This window comes from Dermacentor silvarum, chromosome 1 (genome assembly GCF_013339745.2).
Source record: "Dermacentor silvarum isolate Dsil-2018 chromosome 1, BIME_Dsil_1.4, whole genome shotgun sequence".
Classification (NCBI taxonomy): Eukaryota; Metazoa; Arthropoda; class Arachnida; order Ixodida; family Ixodidae; genus Dermacentor; species Dermacentor silvarum.
Genome location: NC_051154.1, coordinates 134,209,586 through 134,230,196, shown reverse-complemented (window position 1 = coordinate 134,230,196; position 20,611 = coordinate 134,209,586). Strand labels below are relative to the sequence as shown.

The following is a 20,611-nucleotide window of genomic DNA, read 5'->3' as shown; positions in this document are numbered from 1 at the left end:
TTTGTCCCTATATCTCCTGTCCTCAGCGTAGGGTAGCTAGAAGGACGTGTCGTCTGGTTAACCTTCCTGCCTTTCCTCTCTCCAGCTTTGGTGCCCCTCAATCGCTACTAATACGATACGCGTAGCGTGTACATGCGTAGAACAGAGGCACAAGTTGAGACAGCGACGGTGCGAATGCGCCGCCATCCACCGTGCGACGCAAAGCCAAAGCAACGATTGTGGCCTCCGAGATCAGGCGGCGCAATGAAAACCGGTTAACGGTTAACGGCGCTAGGTATAGTCGCACACAAATATTGCACCAGGAAGCCTACTCGCTCCACCGTTCCTATACTCCAACGTATAGGTCTAAATCAAGTTACCAATTTTTCGCACCAATATGCGACGTCCGCGAAATAGTAAAGCTAAGTCCATGCGCATTAAGAAAGTGGCTACTCCAACGCCCAAGAGCGAAAATTCAATTTTTCCAAATGTGCGGAGAAATTGTTGACGTTCCGCAGATCACGGGTATTGACTATTCGATTATTAGTACTATTATTAATATATTCCCGCAAAATGGCGCCCAACAAGGACGCATGTTAAAGGGGCCCTGAACCACTATTTATCTAAATGGAGAAAGGCGTTTGAATTGAAAATAGGCTATTTAAGAAATACTTTGCCGCAAAAAGTACTTCAATGCGTTCAGCAGAAGATGAGTTATCGGCAATCAAACACGGCCTCCGCTGTGCTCCCGTTCCTTAATTCTTCAAATGTCTTGCACTGCGAAGGCTACGGCGGTGTGGGCGTGCCCACAACGCTCCGCCTTCTAAATGTCACCGTGGCGCGCAGTTCAAATTTAATTTTGAATGTTAGTGTTGACGCAACGACTTCCGATTTGGTGCCTACGAAGCGTCAAACGTAAGCCAAACGCAGTTGTCCTCAGTGAGCCGCAGTGCGCTTATCCAGTGGACCCGTGGCGGCACCCCGCGGCGGCCGCAGTATCTACGCTGCGTAGCCGACCGCAACTAACAATAGCAGCCGCGTATGGGAATCCGTTTTATTGCGAAATAAAGCGTCCGGAAGAGAGTGAAGAACATGGCTTCTGTTCAAAAGAGAGCGTTTGAGAGAAAGGTGACTGCGCTCAGCTTGCGAGCTCCACGCACCACGTAGGGCAGCAAAACTTGGCTGAGATGTTCACAGCAGCGGATGCTATCCTCGGACTATGTTATTTCACCAAGCCCGAGGAGTGGTTCAGGGCCCCTTGAAAGTCACTAGAACCCGTTGTTCTCGTAACTAACGCATGTCTACTCTGCTCTCGGCCGCTTTTTTTTTTTTTTTTTTTGGGGGGGGGGGGGGGGCAGCAGTATTTTCGATGTACCAGCTGCGTCAAACGCGTGCACGCTAAATGTGTGACCTGGCGGGATGACGAGGTACATTTCTGAAAGTCTGGCTCATGACCCTTCTACTGCAATCTGTGTGAGTTGTCGCAGTGAGACGTTAGGCTTATCGCCGGTTACCGCCTTCCCGCTTCGGACCTGGCTCCCTCACTTGCACCTCTCCTCCACTCACAGGTGACCTTGATTGGCTGCGTGAACTCCTCCTCGACGCGCTGGAAGATATATCTGTTTTGAGCGATGAAGTGGCTCACTTGCGCGAGGAAAATATGCGTCTCAGCCGTGACAACGCTGAAACCATTTCTCGCCAAGTGGACATTGTCGCCTCTCTTAGGCGATAAGTTCAGTCTAAAGCGTCTTCATCGCGTGACGAGAGCGGTATGGGAGCGGCTTTAATTCAGTCGGTAGGCGCCGAGCTAGCACAGCGCCCCGTCAACACAACCTCCCATCCCCGCACTGCTGGCAAGCTGACGCTGTCTGCAAACAAACGTTCTCTGAAAATATCGGAACAAGTTTCGATGTACTCGCCCACCCTGACTGCCCCCTCGGAAGGGTGTGCCGACCGGAATCCTACTGAGACGACAAAAAAGAGAAGTCCCGCCTCAATCGGTGCTTCTATGAGTTGACATTAACTGTTGCCCAGAGACCCAAGCGTCCCAAAGCCATTTTGCGTCGAAGCTTTCAGCTGAGACCACCCTGCACACCTGACTGATCACCTGAGCTCTGTCAATCTTAACCCTGTCTCCTGCCGGCGCCTCAAAACAAAGTACGATTCCTATTCTTCATTCCATGTGGTTGTTAACGACGAAGCTCTTCAACGCCTTGACGACCCATCCGTGTGACCGATGGGTTGCCTTTTCAAGGCTATTTCGTAGCTGCATGATGATAGCTGCATGATGATGATAGCTGCATGATGATGAGGTCACCACTGATCAATGTTGGGCAAAATGTGTAATTTGAACATATATTATCGCAATGCTCAAGGTCTTCGTCCCAAGGCGCCTGAACTATTTGCTAACGTTGTTTCATCTTTATTGTCCATTGTTGTACTAACATAAACCTGACTGTGCAGTGTCATCTTGTCGTCTAACCTGTTCTCGCCTTACTACGATGTATTTCACAGTGGCAGAGTCTTATTTGGATCCAACCAAAAAGGTGGCGGCGTCCTAATTACTGTTGACGGCCCCTTTAGATGTGTAAGACGCCTCGATCTAGAAACTCCACAAGAATCGGTATGGCTAGAAATAAGTCTGGCGCGTTGTCAAAAACTATTAACTGGAGCTTTTTATGTACCAACGAACTTCAATCCTGTCATATTTGATGAGGGAATCACATCTACTGAACATGTGACTAGGCATCTAGAGCGCCAACTACTTATTGTTGGTGACTTTAACACACCTGGTATTCAGTGGAGCAAATACACTTATTCCCCAATACAAGAGTCTCATAGCGAACAAATGCAGCTCTTTGTTCGATTTCCTAGCTTTTAACTCCCTTCAGCAAGACAACTGCGAACTGTCGAGGTAATGTTTGAGACCTGTGACTGTCAAATGTACAGAATGTAACAGTGTCGCAATCTGACTCCCTTCTTCGTTCTGACAAGTTTCACGCCCCCCCCCCCCTCCTCCTCCTTAAGATATCTACGTCCTTGTCGGCCTTACGTCATAATGGTTCAGATTGAGTCAGTAAATTCCCCCGCTATGCTTTCAAATCAGGTTACTATGTTGGCCTTTTCAAGTTTTTATCTGCAGTTGATTGGTCTCTCGTGACTAGTATATATGACGCCGTCGAACAGGTCCATTGGTTTACCGAGGTAGTTCTGGGTGGTATTCATGACTACATACCCCAGTACAAACCCAAACGATGTAAATTTCCTCATTGGTTCTCTGCGGAACTTAGAACTGCTCAAACAGCGTAAAGAGCGTGCCCATAGAAAAGCCATACGTCCTGAGCCTAACAAATGAATATGAGAATTCCGCCTTTTGCGGTCCCCTCTGTAATCACCTGTATAAGCGGGACCACAAGTCTCGCATTGAATCATTAGAGCACAGCAGCTCTAACCAGCCGGCGGCCTTTTGGAGACACTTGAGTGCGCGCTTTGTAGTAAACGTGGGAATAGCATCCGTCTGCTTGACTCCTGTGGTGGAGAAGCAAGCAGTCGCTGATTCTTTAACAGTGCATTTTTCCTCTAGGTATAAACAGTCACCTGAAAGCACTGCCCACCTGTCATGCTCTTCTGCTGGCACTTCCAGCTCGGCATTCTTTGTTGAGAATATCATCAACGAATGCCTCAGGCGTCTGGGGACATCTTTGTCCTGCGTAGTGCTGGGCAGTATCGAAGATATATTTATCTGCGATACTATCGTAGATACTAGTTGGGTATATTGTATCTGTATCATGATACGCCTGAGAAGACGTGTATCAGTATCTGTATTTCCGATACATGAAATAATGTATCGTGTATCTTAAGATACAAGATACTGCTATCGCAACATCACCGTGCTAAACTATAAACGTTGGCTGAACTCCACTTCTCAAGCTTTTACTGCTGCCACTCAGCCACCTGAATAAAACTAAAGGCAGCGACATCCTTCTATCTTTGCGCCAGAGCCCTCCAGCGAGGGCAGGCGACGAGGTCTGCGCATCGCTATTGGTGGAGCAGAGTCCCGTGGTGGCGCTCGCGCTCGTAGCCACACTTGCTCGTAGCCACCCAACTGTGCTGCGTACGCCAATGCGTGCGGCGTTTTTTCGCGCCAATTCTGATGCCGCTATAGTGTCGTTATCAAAATTTCTCTTATGTCGTGCTTTCTTACGTTTCCTCGTATAAGAAATATCGTAAAAGGATTGCACGATAATGAATATGTCGCTAACGAACGCTTTTGCCAGCAGATAAGTCGAATATGAAAGGGCATTGCAGCTTTATGTGCTCTCTGTATACACGATGCGTCACAAAAAATGTCGCTACGAGCACTGTTGCTCCTGTACACCTGTCCGGTGATCCGGTATCGCGTAAACAGTATCACGTTTACGGACAAGGTTAAACTCCACTGCGGTATTTGCGCCAGCGTGCAGATGCTTCTTACTGACGGTCTTGTAATTAGATGGCGACCCGCTAGCTGCAGTCGGCAAGCAAAGTAGCGACTCCCATCGATTACAAAAGCGACAAGAAATACCCGCTGGCAGCGCAGCGTATAAAGAGCTTTCATGTTAAGCAGCTAAAGCAACCCTAATAAATTGTTTCGGAATGAAGATATTATACCTTGAGCAAAAAAGACAAAAATGTTCAGGTAATAACAGAAATTTCATTCAAATGAGATAAGGTAGGTCGGAGTTAAGAAATTTCGAAGCGAATTTTTTGTGCATACGTACGTGTTTGCTGCTACACTATATAGATCTATAAGAAGTTTGCGAATGTATTGAAGTATTTTAAGATACAAATGTAAAGTATCATATCGGATACAATAATTGCAGTGGTATCTTGTATCTGTACCTCAAATACTTGTTGCCCGAGTATTTTGTATCGTATCATGATACAATTGCAAAGTATCTTTGCCTGCAGCCCTGGGACTCCTGCAGCCCAGATGGCATTCCAGCTGTTATTATCGAAGCCTACGGCAGTATCTTTGTAAATGTGCTGACATAAATATTTAATAACTGTTTGAATAATTCAACTTTCCCGCATACTTGGAAAACCGCTCACGTTTTTTTTTCTGTCTTTAAATCCGACATCAGCACGGATGTCGCAAACTATCGGCCGATTTTTTTCTCTTGAATTTCCAAGCTTTTCGAATTAGCTATTCATACACTCTAAGGAACATTACACCCTTGAGGGTGGATTGGATGTCGAAACACCCTTTTTGCACAATTACTTTCATTGAAACATTTTAAACTGGATGCATTCATTAGAAGAGCCCCATTAGTGCACACTTTCATTAATTCGAGCTCGCTAAAAGGGTGTTTTGCGCAAAACATGTACATTGCAGAACTGAAGAGTGCTCGGGCACTTCAACATTTCAAGCAAGTAAAAAGCCATAAGTATGTAATTTTCTAGCGGTTCGCGCCAAGTCTTGTTTGAGCACGTCATATGGTCCCAGTAGGCTATGGATGTCATGCCTGCTACTTCACATACATGACGTCTCCGGCGGTGAAGTGGAAATACGCATTTGCTTTATCTTCTCTCCTTCATGCATTTTACATCTTACTGCTAGCTTCGCTTAATTTTTTTCACCTTGATGCTCATTAATAAACTGAAGCACTGAAGAACGTGGAGTCAGCCTAACACAGCAGCTAGAATCGCTACTGCACTCTCAAGGTACTGTATTATTCCGTGTTGTCTTTTTTTCTTCTTGGGAATCAGAGGAATGCACAGTTTGTGGAATGCGCGAACGATGGACCGCAACGCCGAATCGATTGTACCTACAAGGGTGAACCTTAAGCATGATTATGATCAATACGATATTCAACCGGACTGGTACCCCATTCTGGTGAGGTATTTATCCTTACCACCCTTCTAAAGCGGAACCAGTTTTTCCACCTAAATTATGAGCAGTGTCTCTTCTGTGTGTGACTGTCACTGTATCCGCCATTCTATGACTATGCACAATTGGTGAATGTTTTATTAAATGCGAAGCATTTCTTGCCGGCGGCTCTGTCCGTCCCTCCCGCGTCCCACACCCCCACAGCGCATGCGCGTCCCCTCCCCCCTCTCTCTCCTTTCCTACGCTCCCCCTTTCTCTCCTCTAGGAATCCTCTACGGAACGGCGCCCGCGTGTCACACCCCCACAGCGCATGCGCGTCCCCTCCCCCTCTCCTCTCCTAGGCTCTCCCCCCTTTCTCTCTAGGAATCCGGAGCGGCGCGCACGACAGGTGGTGCGACAGCTGCATAACTCGCTGGGGGCGCCACGGTAGTTCCGCGGTATGAAAATGACGGAGCGCGCGCCTCATTCTCCTGTGCAGCGCCGCGATGAGCGCTCGTGCCGCTGCCGCGATACCATCTCCCGCTCAAGCTAACCAACTCTCCGCTGCTTCGCATTCACACATGGTTCCCTTTAGCGGGTAATGGAGTAATTTTTTGGGTTACATATTACTAATAAATATCATGGAATAAAGGTGATACGTGCTGACAGAGAAAAATTGCGTTCTGTTGAGGGTTATAGACTGATTACAATGTCAAATGGTGACTACAAAATTTTTGCTAAAATTTTGCAAGGTAGCGATTTCAATTCTTACTGGTCCTCATTAAACATGTGTTATCACCGTATCAAAGGCCGTTCCATACAAACTAACATACAAGTCACTCGCAGTGTTCTTTAGTACTGTTCCAATTCTTATAAGCAACTTGCAATGCTTCAGATTAACCTCGCAAAAACATTTGATCGGGTCCGGCATTCCTTTTTAACGCGACAGCGTTAAGGGCCCCGCTTCGCAGAAAATCCGGCGTTGGTGTCGGCGTCCGCGGCTGAGAAAGTTATCCCGAACCACCCCGACCACGCAGGCCCTCCGCGTGGCGCAGAGGCGCTAGTGAAGTAATTGAATTTCTCAAAGTAAAAACCATAAAAAATCGTAAATGACTACTTAACCACAACCTAAAGTCATGATAGCGTCGGATTGTAATTTGAATGTACGAGAAAACATAATTCTGTTACGAGGAAACTCAAACAAAAACCCCTTTTCCAGCATTTCTATCATACCAACAGCGGCGCGCCCGGGTAAGTTACTTGCAAAAACACCATCCAGATGGCGCTCGCCTCCTGGGCAGGTAAAACTGGGACTTAGCCTGCCTAATGCATTTTGGACGCGCGCGCCTCGGGGCAACAGCAAACAGTTCTTAATAAAATAATAAGAGAAGGTCCTAGGGCCTTCACATTTTGATATAAGACGGTTTATATTGCCCCCTGAAAAAAATGTCTTCCCAGCAATGCATTTGTGTTTAAAAGTGAAACCCGCCGGGGTGGCTCATTCAGCTAAGGCGTTGCGCTGCTGAGCACGAAGTCACGGGATCGAATCCCGGCCGCGGCGGCCGCATTTCGATGGGGGCGAAATGCAAAAACGCCCGTGTGCTTGCGTTGTAGTGCACGTTAAAATAAAGAACCCCAGGTGGTCAAAATTAATCTGGAGGCCTCCACTACGGCGTGCCTCATAATCAGAACTGGTTTTGGCTCGTAAAACCCCAAAAAGAAGTTTAAAAGTGAAGCCGACTTTAATGGGATCGGTGTAAGCTTGGTCTTTGTAAGCTGACTTTCTCACGTTGTGTGTTGCAGTGAAGCCTACTTATAAAGAAAAATGCGATGCAAACGGGGCCCGATAACGCTATCCCATTCCACTATTAAAGGCGAAGCTTAAGCGGCCTCCAATTTTTACTTTCTCTTCTAGAAAACGCCAAGTTGGATCCACAGTGCTTAAATAACATTGTTACAGGCGCTGTACAACTCGCTTCGCTGTCAATGGTAGCCTCTCAAATCCTGTCCCCATCCGTTCTTCCGTGAAACAAGGATGTCCTATGTCCCCGCTCCTCTTCGCCCTTTACTTAAAACCACTGTGAGCATTTTGAACTGAAGCAATGCTCTTGGTTTTAATATTCTTGGTAACGAGGTAAAAGTCAGTATACGCTGACGATATCGCGTTCTTCTGCAAAGACAAGCCCAGCATCGATATAACTCTTTCTATCATAGAATAGTTTGGTACTGATAAAACTCTATCATAGAATAGTTTGGTACTGTCTCCGGTGCGCAAATGAATAGCTCTAAGACTTTAGGGCTATGGTTTGGGTCTTGGGCCATTACACCATCACATTATGCTGGCATTGAATGGTCTTGTGTGCGACCTAAATATCTAGGAGTTCCACTGCATGCCTACAAATTAAGTGCACTCAGCTGGAGAGAGCACGTTCCAGCGCTACACAAACACCTTTGTCCCGCACCGTCTTTGAATATTTGGAAGAGCAGAAGCCTGCAACATACTTATGGCAACCAAATGTTCCATATCTTTCTGATTCTTCACTGCGCAAGGCTTTACATTCAAAGCCTTTCACAAGATTTTTCAACATTTATACGGTCTTCCAGTTTTGAACCCATTAGACACGACATTTTTCGACCAGCGAGTGCTGGATGGTTAGGGTTGCTGCATTTGTATGTGCGACAATTAGTCTCGCGCTTTCCCCTTTTTCGGGATAGCTCTCATCCGGTATTACGAGCCTTCTTGCAGGTTAACCTGGTTTATCTCCTACCAGAATTGGTGGTGTCTTCGAATTTCCGTTCTAGACCTTGTTTATGGGGGTTCATGCGTGAGGTTTATTACAGCGAAGCTGTTAAAGGCTAGGTCTCCCAGGATCGTGTCCGCGTGTAGAAAAAAAAACTATTATCAACAGCATTGGCTCGAGCGTCGTCGACTTTTTGAGTGCACGGCCCCTCCTCCCTCCCGGCCGGCTGCGGGCTCTCTTGCGCCAGTCGACCTTCTTTTAGGCCGCGTTCCCCCCTGAGTAGAGTTGGGCCCGGCTGCGAGGCTAGCGCGCTAGGCTAGGCCGGCGGCGCTCCTTCTTTGCGTCCCTCCGCCTCGGCTGCTCCGCATACGTCTATTTTTGTGTAGAGCGAATGTTTTTTTAGAGCGATAGTTCTACTACTTCAGGCACAAACCCAGAAAACGCCTGGTTCCGTAAATCTGACCTTCAAGCTCAGCCAAGGTCAAACTGGGACTTAGCCTGCCACTACGGGCGGCTGCTGAGTACGCCGCGTGGACGCCGATATCTTCGAAACGATCTGCGATGTGGACAAAGTGCGCGGTCGCGCGGGCCTCATCTTCAAATCGATCTGCGATGTGTACAAAGTGCGCCGAATGCTGGTAGCTTCGTATGCTTCGACGCTTAGTTTGCGTTGAAGCGAGTTGCAGCATGAAGGTCAATTCGCTCGCTGCCGCGCCGAGCAGCCTCTGTGTGTTTTCTTGTGGTGCAATGCAGATGCGATAGTTGCTGACGGTGCCGAGCAGCGTCTGTTCATTCCTAAAGCAAGCAAAACCGTGCTATCGTTCGACAAAGTTGGTTTAACCGCGTTCAACCACGGCAATTTTTTTACAGATAGGCCGGCATAGCCTATGGAAAACTCTTATGCAAGACCGAAATGCAGAAATAACAATTTTCTCAAGATCGCATTTCGCTCTGACGATTACGCACTTAAAGGACATTTACGATGAAAAATAATGTCAGCCGGATTGGTATCCACTTTTGATTAGGTGTTTAACTTCTCCTTTCAAGTTTTTGTTGTGATGGAAGATGTTGCTGTGGGACGTTTTCTTTGTAAGTACTGCTTGTTGACCTGCAAGTCCTGTGTTTCATCCATTGGCCTTAAAGCAACTTAGCCTATCGCACATTTTTACTTCAAACGCGTATACCGATGGCTCTGTTACCACATGTGCCTCCGCCGCAGCCTTTGTCATCCCGCAAATGACCATCGCTCGACGTTTTAAATTAGACCACAAGTCCACTTCAACTGCCGCAGAACTTGTTGCTATCCGCGAGGCAATACGATTACTTGCAGGAGAGCCTCTTCGCATATGGACTTTATTTTGCGACGCCAAACCCGCTCTTCAAGCCATTGAGTGCGCTATGAGACAAGGTCTTCATTATATTATAGCTCTCGAAATCACAGAGCTTCTCGACATTGCGACAAAAAGCGGCCACCATGTCACCTTTCAGTGGATACCTGCACAGTATGGCGTGATAGGAAATGAACAAGCAGACGCTGAAGCTAAAATAGCTGTAAATAATACGCCAGGAATAAGCATTGCGTTCTCACAAACAGACACGAATGCCCTGCTTCGGTGCGTTATGCGCAACTCTGCACTTGAGCACTGGATCAATCCAGATCGACGACACAGGCGACTGCACAAATGGGACCCAGAAATGAAGTTTCGCATGCCTCATAAACTGCAGAGGAGTATAACGAGTATGATACACCGGATTGGTCTTGGTGTTGCACTCACGTGGCGTTATACGCATATCATCGGCTGCAGTGACATGGGTCCCCAACTACGATCACTGCCAATCGCCAGAAACACTTGAGCACATTTTCCTCGTGCGCAGCGTACGCGCGAGAACGGCAGAGCCTTATTTCTACTATTCAACGAGTGACTAGAAGACCAATGTCTGACGAGATTGTATTAGGTCCTTGGCCTGACGCCAACAGCGCAGCTGTGGTCATCGGAGCGACTATAGCCTTCCTTCAAGCCACTGGAGTCGACGCACGACCTCAACGTGATGGACATGTATATACGCACCACCTTATCTTATCATCATCATTCATCGCTCTTTTTCCCCCTCCCTCCCCCTTCCCCAGTGTAGAGTAGCAGGCCAGAGCAAACTAACGCTCAAGCCGACCTGTCTGCCTTTCTTCAAATAAACATCTCTCTCTCTCTCTCTGGAGTGCCCATATAATTGGCAATAATAAAACAGTGCATTTTGGGAAAACATATTAGGGGAAAGGGTGCAATCCCCAAAACGATCAACCTTTCAAATGGGTGCATTACGCTTAAACACACTTTTCTATTGGTGTAACAGAGTGAGTTAAAAAAAAAAACACCCTTAAGGGTGAAATTATCCTTAGCGCGTAGTGTATTGTTGTACAGGGTAAAAAATGTTCTTGTTCCAAATCAGCATGGATTTTTTTCTGGCCGCTCAACAACCACCAACCTTCCCGGCTTTATGATATAGCTTTCCACGCCCGTCACGCAAAGGGGGCAAGTTTATTCTGTGTACTGCAACATCAGCAAAGCCCTGGACGCAGTCAATCATCCCCTACTGCTCGAGAAGCTTGCGCACTGCGGCGTTGAAGCTGCTACTGCAGCTCTACTACTCCGCTATACCTCCTCGATAGGCCCTGCTTCGTGAGCGTCAATTATCAATCTTATTTTGCTTTTATCGTATCTAGTGGTGTGCCCCAAGATTCAGCCCGCTTCTCTTTTTTTTTTTTCAACGACGTTTCCTCAGCAATCTAGAAGTCTTCATTTCTACTTTATGCTGACGACATCAATATTTAAGGAGATACACAGTATCGGAGACTGCTGCGCTCTGCAGTCCGACATATCCTCATTCTCTGAATGGTGCCAGTTAAACGGGCTCAATAAATTAATTGAAAATCAGGATTTTGTCACACTCTGTTGATCATGCGGTGTTGACAAGGGTTGTTGAAATAAACGACCTCAGCGTGCTTTTTTGATAGTACGTTAAGCTTCTCCACTCACTCTAAGCGCGTAGCATCAGGAGGCCTGCGCGTGCTCGGTTCAGTGTACACTCAAGGAGATTTCCGTAGCTCACACCCCTTACTATTGTTTACATCCAACTGCCTCCCATTCCTTGAATATGCCTCAGTGGTGTGGAATGGCACAATAAATTCAAATTGCACTTTAAATGAGCGGGTGCAGAAAAAGCTCATGAGTATACCGGGTGTTTCCGCAAACACTTTCAAGATATTTAAGGACTGCCTGTGGCAGATACCACAATTTTAGTCCATGATCTGGTCTACTTGAAGACTTACTCACTACGGACATTACCTACACACACAAAAAATGAAATGCATAATCGACTAATTAACAAAAACTAACAAAAACTCACTACACGGCGGCCGCATTTAGATGGGGGCGAAATGCGAAAACACCCGTGTGCTTAGATTTAGGTGCACGTTAAAAAACCACAGGTGGTCGAAATTTCCGGAGCCCCCCACTACGGCGTGCCTCATAATCAGAACTGGTTTTGGCACGTAAAACCCCATAATTTAATTTTTTTAACTCACTAATTAAGTTTTTAACTATACTTTATGGCCCATATTGCAATTTACGAATTCTAGCGGGTGAGACTGCAAAGCATATCCACTAGACAAGAGAGAGAGAGAGAGAGAGGAACGTGGTGGGAAAGGCCGGGAGGTTAACCGGAAAAGATTCTGGTTTGCTACCCTGCACTGGGGGAAGGGGAAGGGGAAATGAAAGGTGGAAAGAATAGGGAAGAGAAAAAGCAGTCACGAAAAAAAAATCAAGGAATTAAAAAAAAAGAAAAAAAAGAAAAGGAGGAGGTTGGAAACGTCTGTGAGAACTATAGTCTGTCAGATAGTCCACTCGATCGCAAAAACTTCAAGAGTGCCTTGACTGACTTATTGTGTGACGACTGTATAGGCCGGCGTTCCAGGACTGTCTGCTCCGAAAGCGGCCGGTCGTCAAGACGTGCCAGCGCGGTCGCGAATGACTGCCTATGTGCGCTGTATTGGGGACAGTGACAAAGTACGTGCTCGATTGTTTCCTCGTCGCCGCAGTGGTCACACGCAGCGCTATCCTCCCATCCAATGCGGTAAGCAAACGACTTTGTAAATGCGACACCAAGCCACAATCGGCAAAGTACTGTTGTTTCGGGTCGGGATAGTCCAGGTGGAGGTCGAAGTCGAAGACAGGGGTCCAGTCGACGCAGACGTGTGTGTTGCAAACTAGGTGTGTTCCACAACGATTGTGTGGCATCGTTTGCAAGCACTCGAAGTTTCGCTGCTGCATCTGTTCGTGACAGCGGGATTGGTTCCTGTGCGCCGTCTTCATGAGCAGATCGAGCAGCTTCATCAGCATATTCGTTGCCCATTACGCCACAGTGGCTAGGGAGCCACTGAAAGGTGACGTCGTGTCCTTGCTCGACGAGGCAATGAAGGAGCTCTCGGATTTCGAGGACTAGTTGTTCGTAGGGTCCACGGTGTAAGGCGGAAAGCAAGCAATGTAGCGCTGCCTTGGAGTCACTGAAAACACTCCATTTGTTAGGTGGTTCCTCACGAATTATGCGAAGTGCGCTACGAAGAGCAGCAAGACAAGAATTGTGTGGATGACACCATTTACGAGATATGCGCCGTCAATCTTGCGGTAAAAATGCGCTGTCGTTCCACTGACGTCCTTAACAAAACGTCGTTTTATCCATTGAAGCACAACAGCAACTGGAACGTCAGTGCGTTTCTCCGCAAAGTTCAGGAATTAATATCTCGAAACTGGTACCATCCTGAGAATTCGTTCCAAGTGGATCCGCCTTGCGAACTCCCCGGCTAGAATTTGTAAATTGCAATATGTGCCATGAGGTAATTAGTTAAAAATGTAGTAATTTTTTAATTGATCGATTATGCATTTGAATTTTTTGTGTAAGTAATGTCAGGCTCTTTGAGTAGACCAGCTTACGGACCAGAATTGTGGTATCCGCCATAGGCAGTTTTAAAAAATTTTTGAAAGTGTTCGCTGAAATACTCTGTATATAAAGAACGTTTTCCGACCACACACCAACAACTTTTCGAGTCTTAATAATCATCCTACACTTCCGTCACTTAGCTGCAGACATAGTCGTACCGACATCCTCGTTCTATAAAAAAATCATTCATGGAATTATAAGTACGGAACTACTAGCTTCTGTTTCACTGCGTGTTCCGCACAAGACTACCAGGGAACATATAGGCCCTCCCACCTTCCTGCCTCTTAAAGCAGACACTCGCCTCTCCACAGAATGTAAAGTCTATATAATTGTCATTTTCTCCATCTTGATATCTTTCAAAACGTGTTGTCTTCTTTCTGTTCCGAGCTCCGCACTTTCCCTTGAGCCTTCTTTCTAGCTGCGCTCATCTCCTGACTTCCCATAGTTTCTGTCTCCTTCCATACATGTTCTCTGTCTCTCAATTGCGTGCTATTGCTGTTCATTATGAAGCTGTTTATCCAGTTTTTTTTTTTTTTTTCTCAATCTACTTTTTTTATCCCACAACTCTTAGTCGTAGTTGTTTTACATTATTACCGTTTTACGTTTTTGTTTTTCTGTGCACCCCTACCCTAACTTCAATGTTGTTCCTGGGAACAGTAAATATATTAATGATGCATTGATTAATTATTATTATTATTATTATTATTATTATTATTATCTGACAGGCACTGATGGTACATTCCATGCTAGTGCCATGAGGAATGCGAAAGAATGGTACATTATGTCAGTTTTCAGAAGAGGGGAAAGGGTCTCGAAGAACGGAAAGACAAGGCAGCGGCCATCGCAAGTTCCTCACCTCTCGGTAAACACCTCAAGTGTCCTGTGGCTCAGGAAAGAAGAAATGGAAGGAAGGAATAAAACTGGAGGCTCAACACTAAAGCGAGAGAAAACGTCCAGCATCGAACAGGTACAAAAGTTGCAAATTACTGATACAGGAGTAGATACCAGATAAATGCAAGACTTCACGTTTGGGCGTGAACGAGGTGTAATAGCAATAACCGATGGTGCGTTCAGTCCTCCAGCACTGTCAAAGTGCTTTCATTTTTTTTTTTTTTTTCAGGTATGTGCGCTTCGAGTTTTAACTCGTGTTAATGGGTACCCTCGAGGCGTTTTGTAAACGTTTGAAAGCCCAATCAAGCTATCGCGTTCAAAGTTCCAAGACAACTCACGGGCAGCGAGAGATGCCGTACAGGGCGCATCGTATTAACGTCTACAAAGCACGGTACACCAGCGATTTTGCATTCCGCCCGCGTCGGAATACGGCCCCCGCGGCCGTGGATCGAACCGGCGACTTCTTGCCCAGCAGCAGAACGTCATAAAGGAGCAGTGACACAAAAATTTTCGAACTTGTTTTTTTCTGCTGTAATAAGTAGCTAGTGACCCAGTAATCACGACGCGAAACCTCATTTGCTTCAGAACGCGACAGCCTACAGGTAATTATTTTGAGTCTTCTTTGCAACGACCAGTCCAAGTTTCGGTTTCAGAGAGCAACGAGATGGGAGAAGAGGAATTGTAAACACAGTGAGCACGTGATCGCACAAAACTGTGACGTGTCCAAGCTAGCGCGCTCGCAGGTGAGCGAGCTTCGTGTTGCTAGTTCGTCTGCTACGCCTGCACGAGCTTTGCGATATCGTCGCCGTCCTCGTTTTCGTCGTCCAGTGGCGACTATTTCCTCCAGGCGGGACTCGCCACCGTATTAGACGTGGCCAACCACTTTTGATTCGATCCACCACAGGCGAGCTGGCGATCGCTGGGAAACGGTATAGGCTTAGCTCTCTGGCCGTCTGATCCGGGGCCGACGGCCCTTGCCATCCGTCCGCAGCTCGTAATAAAGCACCTATATTCGTCAACACAATCAACGTCTGCACATTTATGACGCTCATAACTGACAGTACAATTAGTTTTGCCGATAGCGTTGGTATAGCGATGAGAAAACAGGTTAACAAGGCGAGCCGCTTCGTAGAGACGATTGCTGCAGCGGCTGCGCTGACCACTTGCGAGCCAAAATCACGCCAACGATTAACCATATCGTACGTTTCATAACATGCACACTTTCTAGGTCACTTTACTCTAAGAGTTATCTCGTTTCAGAAACAATTGAGCCGATTTTTGTGCCGCCGTCAGCGGCGAACGAGGCCAGCGTCTCGACCAGGGAGAAAAAAAGCACCGGGACGATCGGAGTGGCGAGAAACTTGCTCGGCGGCCCCGCCCCGACGGCAGCGCAAACTCGTGACGTAGCGTTTTCTTGGTTATTTACAATCCTTCCTTGATGTCACTGTCGCGAGGTGCTGCGCTTTGCGGGTGGGTGCGCGCACGTACTTTTAAAATTGATTTTAAATATGTTCTAAGCTATATTCGCCGCTGATATTTTGTAAACGATGTGTGTGTGTCCACTTAAATCGATCTCACGAGTTATATCGACCTCAAAGATTTGTGTCAGTACTCCTATAAGGCCGTTTCACATGGCGCGATTTTCACACAGCGAATTCCGTCGCTCAGCGACCGCCGCGACGTCGCGGGCTCTCCGCGAAGGGATTCCAACATGTTGAAATTTTCGTCGCTGAGTCGCAGCGATCGGCGCGATGTGGGCGGAGCAACGTGACGTAACAGCAAGCTCCGTCGAAATAGGCGCTTTCCTGTTTTACCGCGTGTTGGAAGCTCAGCGGAGCAATGTCGCGCACCAGTTTTAATGATGTTTTAACAGAGCGTACCCACATGGACACTTCAACCGGATTTCTGCCGTCGGCGTCGCCGTGAGGTTCCGTATAGATAAAAGCTTCGCCGCGCGCCGTATGCCTGAGCGGAAGCGTCCGGGGACGCGCGCTATCACGGAGAGCGAACGCACTCAATCTCCCACGGGCAAGCAAGGAAGCGGGAAGCCAGCGCCGGAGGGAGCGGGGGGGGGGGGGGGGGGGGGGCGCACTTCTACTCTGCCAACAACCGCGCTCGTCGCTCGCCCGCACCGTCTCTTATCTCCACACGGTAAGCGCGGTGCATTCGCCGCTCAGTTTCCGTTGAAGCGATGGACCGCACGTTCCTCGCCCGCTGCGGCGTATGCGCTTGCTGCCAGCGTTTTGACAGTCGTTGTCTGCAGTCATTCAGTGTGATCTATTCATGTTTGTTTGTGCGCGCTCACACCACGCTTGTTCATTCAGTTAGCAATAGTCGAGCCACATTTTCCAACGCACGCTAACATGCGATGCTGCCCAGATCGGCAGTGCAGCGCTACAGGTGTGTCCCTTCGCACGCGCTGCCCACGGGAAGCGCTTCTCATCAACACCACCGTTTCACACGCGCCTTCTCGTGGTCATCGAGTCTCTCTTCATGTCGGTCTACTTACGCCGCAGCACACCTGCTTACTTAATCAGCTCATGTTTACTACAATTCATATTGCTACCAATGCCGCTCACCTTACTTCGTATGACATTGCTGTGTTGCTATCGCATTCATTGCTTCGCCCTGAGAGCGAAACTGTGACATTTTTTTGAGAAGATGCGAAGAATGCGGTTGTCTGTAAAGTAGGCTGGGAAATCCAGGAACGCGTTGCGTTGTTCAGACGTCTGCCATTGCAGCCAACGTTTCTTCGGCTTCAGAAAAGCGAAGCAAGCGAGCGTCGTGCGTCTCAGGCTTTCAAGCAGCACGGCGCCAAGGTTGCGTCTCCGTCACTGAGCGACTTCAGCTGCCATCTCTTCAGCAACTTTTTCGCGTTTCTTGCAGAGCATCTTGGTATGTGCCGGGCTATACCAACGCTACCGCCAACACTGATTTCTATCAGTCGCGAAAGTTGGAACGAAAATCGGTCCAAAACCAATTGCCGGAGGCAACATGGAGTAGAGCCCGATTCAAGCGCGGCTAGGTACGGGGAAAACAAACAACGCAAGAACTATCTGATAAATATGTTAAAAAGCTTTTGTTCGAAAGATTGCCAAATAATGTAACAATTAACTTTGTTACATTACATTTTGGCGTCTTATAAAACGCAAGTGCACGTTTCTTTCTTCGAGTTTACTCTTTATTAGATCAGGTGTCTCAAACGCGCGGCTCCCGAAACTTAGATGCGGCCCCTCGCACACACTCATTTCCCTCCGACTGCGCCTGCTGCCCGTTTCCTGACTCGTCCAACTCTCAGTGTTCCTTTTGATAGCGAGGTAGACGTATAGCAGTTTTCGCGCCAGAACAATGCAAACAATGAAATAACCAGCACAGATAGACCTTTCTAAGCGATAAGAGCACGCCAACAAGATCAGGCGTGACAAAACGTGACCGTTAATTACCAGAATTGTCGCGCAGTAAAAGATGAGGGACGACAGAAGCAACAGACAGGTGCACACTTCCAACTGATTTAGTTTTAGAAGACAGAGACTATATACATGTATACAGGTGTAGAGAACATGCGCAGCAGGCACAATCAAAAACGATCTCCATTATATTCGTTACTGTGGATTACAATAGAAGTATGTTACAATAGTCTGTTGCTCCTGTCCTGCCTCGTCTTTTGCTGCGCCACAATTCTGGTAATTAATCATGCACGAATAAGCCCAGCAACCTGCTTTACTGAACCGTGGTCATCATTCTGCTTCAAAGTAGGTGCGGGTGTGATACGACTTTCCCCCAAACATATATTAAAATGAGCGGGAGAGACAAATGCGAAGGAAGACATGCGCACAAGAAGCGCTCTCGCCCGCGCTTACATAGCAGGCAGTTTTGCAAACCGTTTCCTTGAACCGCGGTACACCCACACTGACCCATCGGCATGCAGTGCCGCCTGCGGCTCCCTCTCCCATGTGCTCACTGCTAGGCAAGAAGTTGCAGCACTGCGAAAAGAGGGAGGGGGGAGAGAGAGGGGCAGAACGCCTAGCGGTGCGGCCCTCAAGGAGCTAAATGTGGACTCGATGCGGCCCGGTGTCGGAGTTGAGTATGACCACTGTATCAGATGGTTCTTAGAGACCCCTACAGACCAGTGCTTTTCCAGTGAGTGAGTGAGTACGAACTTTATTGAGGTCCTGAGGAGAAAGAATTAAAGCGGGGCCGGAGGGCCCGCCAATCAATCCGGTGGCTCCACCCAGGTCGGGGCCGGTAGACAGCCGAAGGACTCAGTGCTTATCCATCAAGAAATAGCGGACCTGTGCAAGCCTGTCTGCAATTGTGCCATTCAGAACATTGTCAAATTCCGCCGTATTGTAGAATTCGTCATCTTGTCAGCCCTGACTGGACCAAGGGGCTGCTACGGTCTCTCTGATTGGCTCAAAACGCCTGCCATTGCAGAATGTGGCAATATGGCGAAATTTGACTATCTACAATATCGCTCCAGACCTTCTGTTGTGCGGAATCAATGAGGTCATATACTTGTGCGGAATGGCGTTGCTTATTTAACCGCGGTGGTTCGGTCAGTAGTTTTGTTATTTGTGTGAATTGGTTAAACGCGTAGCGTGTGCTTCACCTCAAATTTCGCATACGCTTAGCGCACGGAATTTGTGAGTAAACGAAGGTGTGATTACATACTCTTCGTTATCGTGCATCTGGACGCTGCCGCATCCAACGTGTTGTGTCCTGTCGAAACGAAACCGGAGCGCTCGGTGAAGAAATGCCGCGCGGTATTCACTCACCCATGACTCTCAATAACAAACGTTCTGAGCACACTACAGGCAGAAAAACTGGTATGCTTGCAAAGCTGAAAGCTCAGAAACACTCTACGCAGCAGTTAAATTGTCGAATCTTAAAGAAGTTGAACCATTCGCGCCAAGGAGCATAAAATCCTGTACGTACGTGCCTCTATATCTTCTTTTCGTACTCTTTAAACTTTCAGCATAAAATCCCAACGTTGCTTCCAATTTCGGGTGTAACATTATAGTTTATTTTTTGCTTGACCCCCGAGCAATGTGTCGGAAAGGAACAAAAACGAAAAACGAAGAAAAAAAAAAACGATATTTTTGACCGGAACGAAAACGTGACCGGAACGTTATTTATTATTTTGTTTCGGAGAGAAACCGAAATATTTTTTTATCGGTTTTCGGTCCAAGGGGAAAGTCGGCAATCCGAAACAACCGACGTCAGGCAACGTCAGTATATAAGAGGGGTCCGCATAAGCGCGTATCTCAGGCAGGGATAGTGCGAGCGATAGTCGGTCGCGAAACTAATCTAAGCCTGCCGCTCGGTGCACTAGTAGATCGGCATCGTAGCAAAACCCAGGGCTTGCGCGCTGAAGAGCTTATCCTTTCCTTTTCTTCGAGTACAACGCTTTGTTACCGAAGCCTTATCGTTCGTTCATGCGTTCGTTTATAAGTTTGTTTTATTAGAACAGCTGTCTCACATTTCGGCGAGTACACTAGATGTGCTGCTTCTGAGATCATGTTCAATGCCTTGACTTGAGGCACTGATCATTATCTCAGAATTCGCAATTCACTTATAGAGAAAAATAAATACTGCTTTTATCGTTACTTCGCTTTTAAATTTTTGCATGCGAACAAAAACCGTTATGAACGTTGCGGATCACTTTTTTTTTTTTCGTTCCGAAGCAGAACCAGAACGGAACTTTTTTTTCAGTGGAACCAAACTAAACCCAGAACGAAAAACACTTCGTTCCGACACCTTGCCCCCGAAACACAGATGGCGACGGTTGCAAAACGCCGCCATGTGCGGAAGCTTCGCCATAGAGTAACATACGGATTACAAGAGTGGCCACTCCAGCCTAAAAGCGGCCGAGCTATGCAGCTTCATGCCGCCCGCTAGAGGGCAATACAACGAGCGAAGTGAACTTCGTGCTGTTGTCTATCGCTTCCACGCAAACTGAGCTCCGAGAACATACAGCACGCACAAAGCTACGAGCCACCGACGCCATAGAGTTTCTCACTATAACACCTAGAGGGTACACTGGCGCCACCGTCTATGCGAGATTCTTAAAGGGCGGCCGTGCCCTCATGGGAATGACGGGATATGTGTCTGCGAGGCTTGTGTTGGCTGGCGTTGTACGAGGCTTCGTATAAAACGTGGA

The 20,611-nt window shown here is 47.5% G+C and overlaps 1 protein-coding gene across 1 annotated transcript in view; it reads right to left on the bottom strand.

Moving 5' to 3' along the window:
- LOC119436065 (Y+L amino acid transporter 2-like) overlaps positions 1-20,611 on the bottom strand; it is a 55,196-nt gene that overhangs the window by 3,716 nt on the left and 30,869 nt on the right. The window lies entirely within an intron of this gene.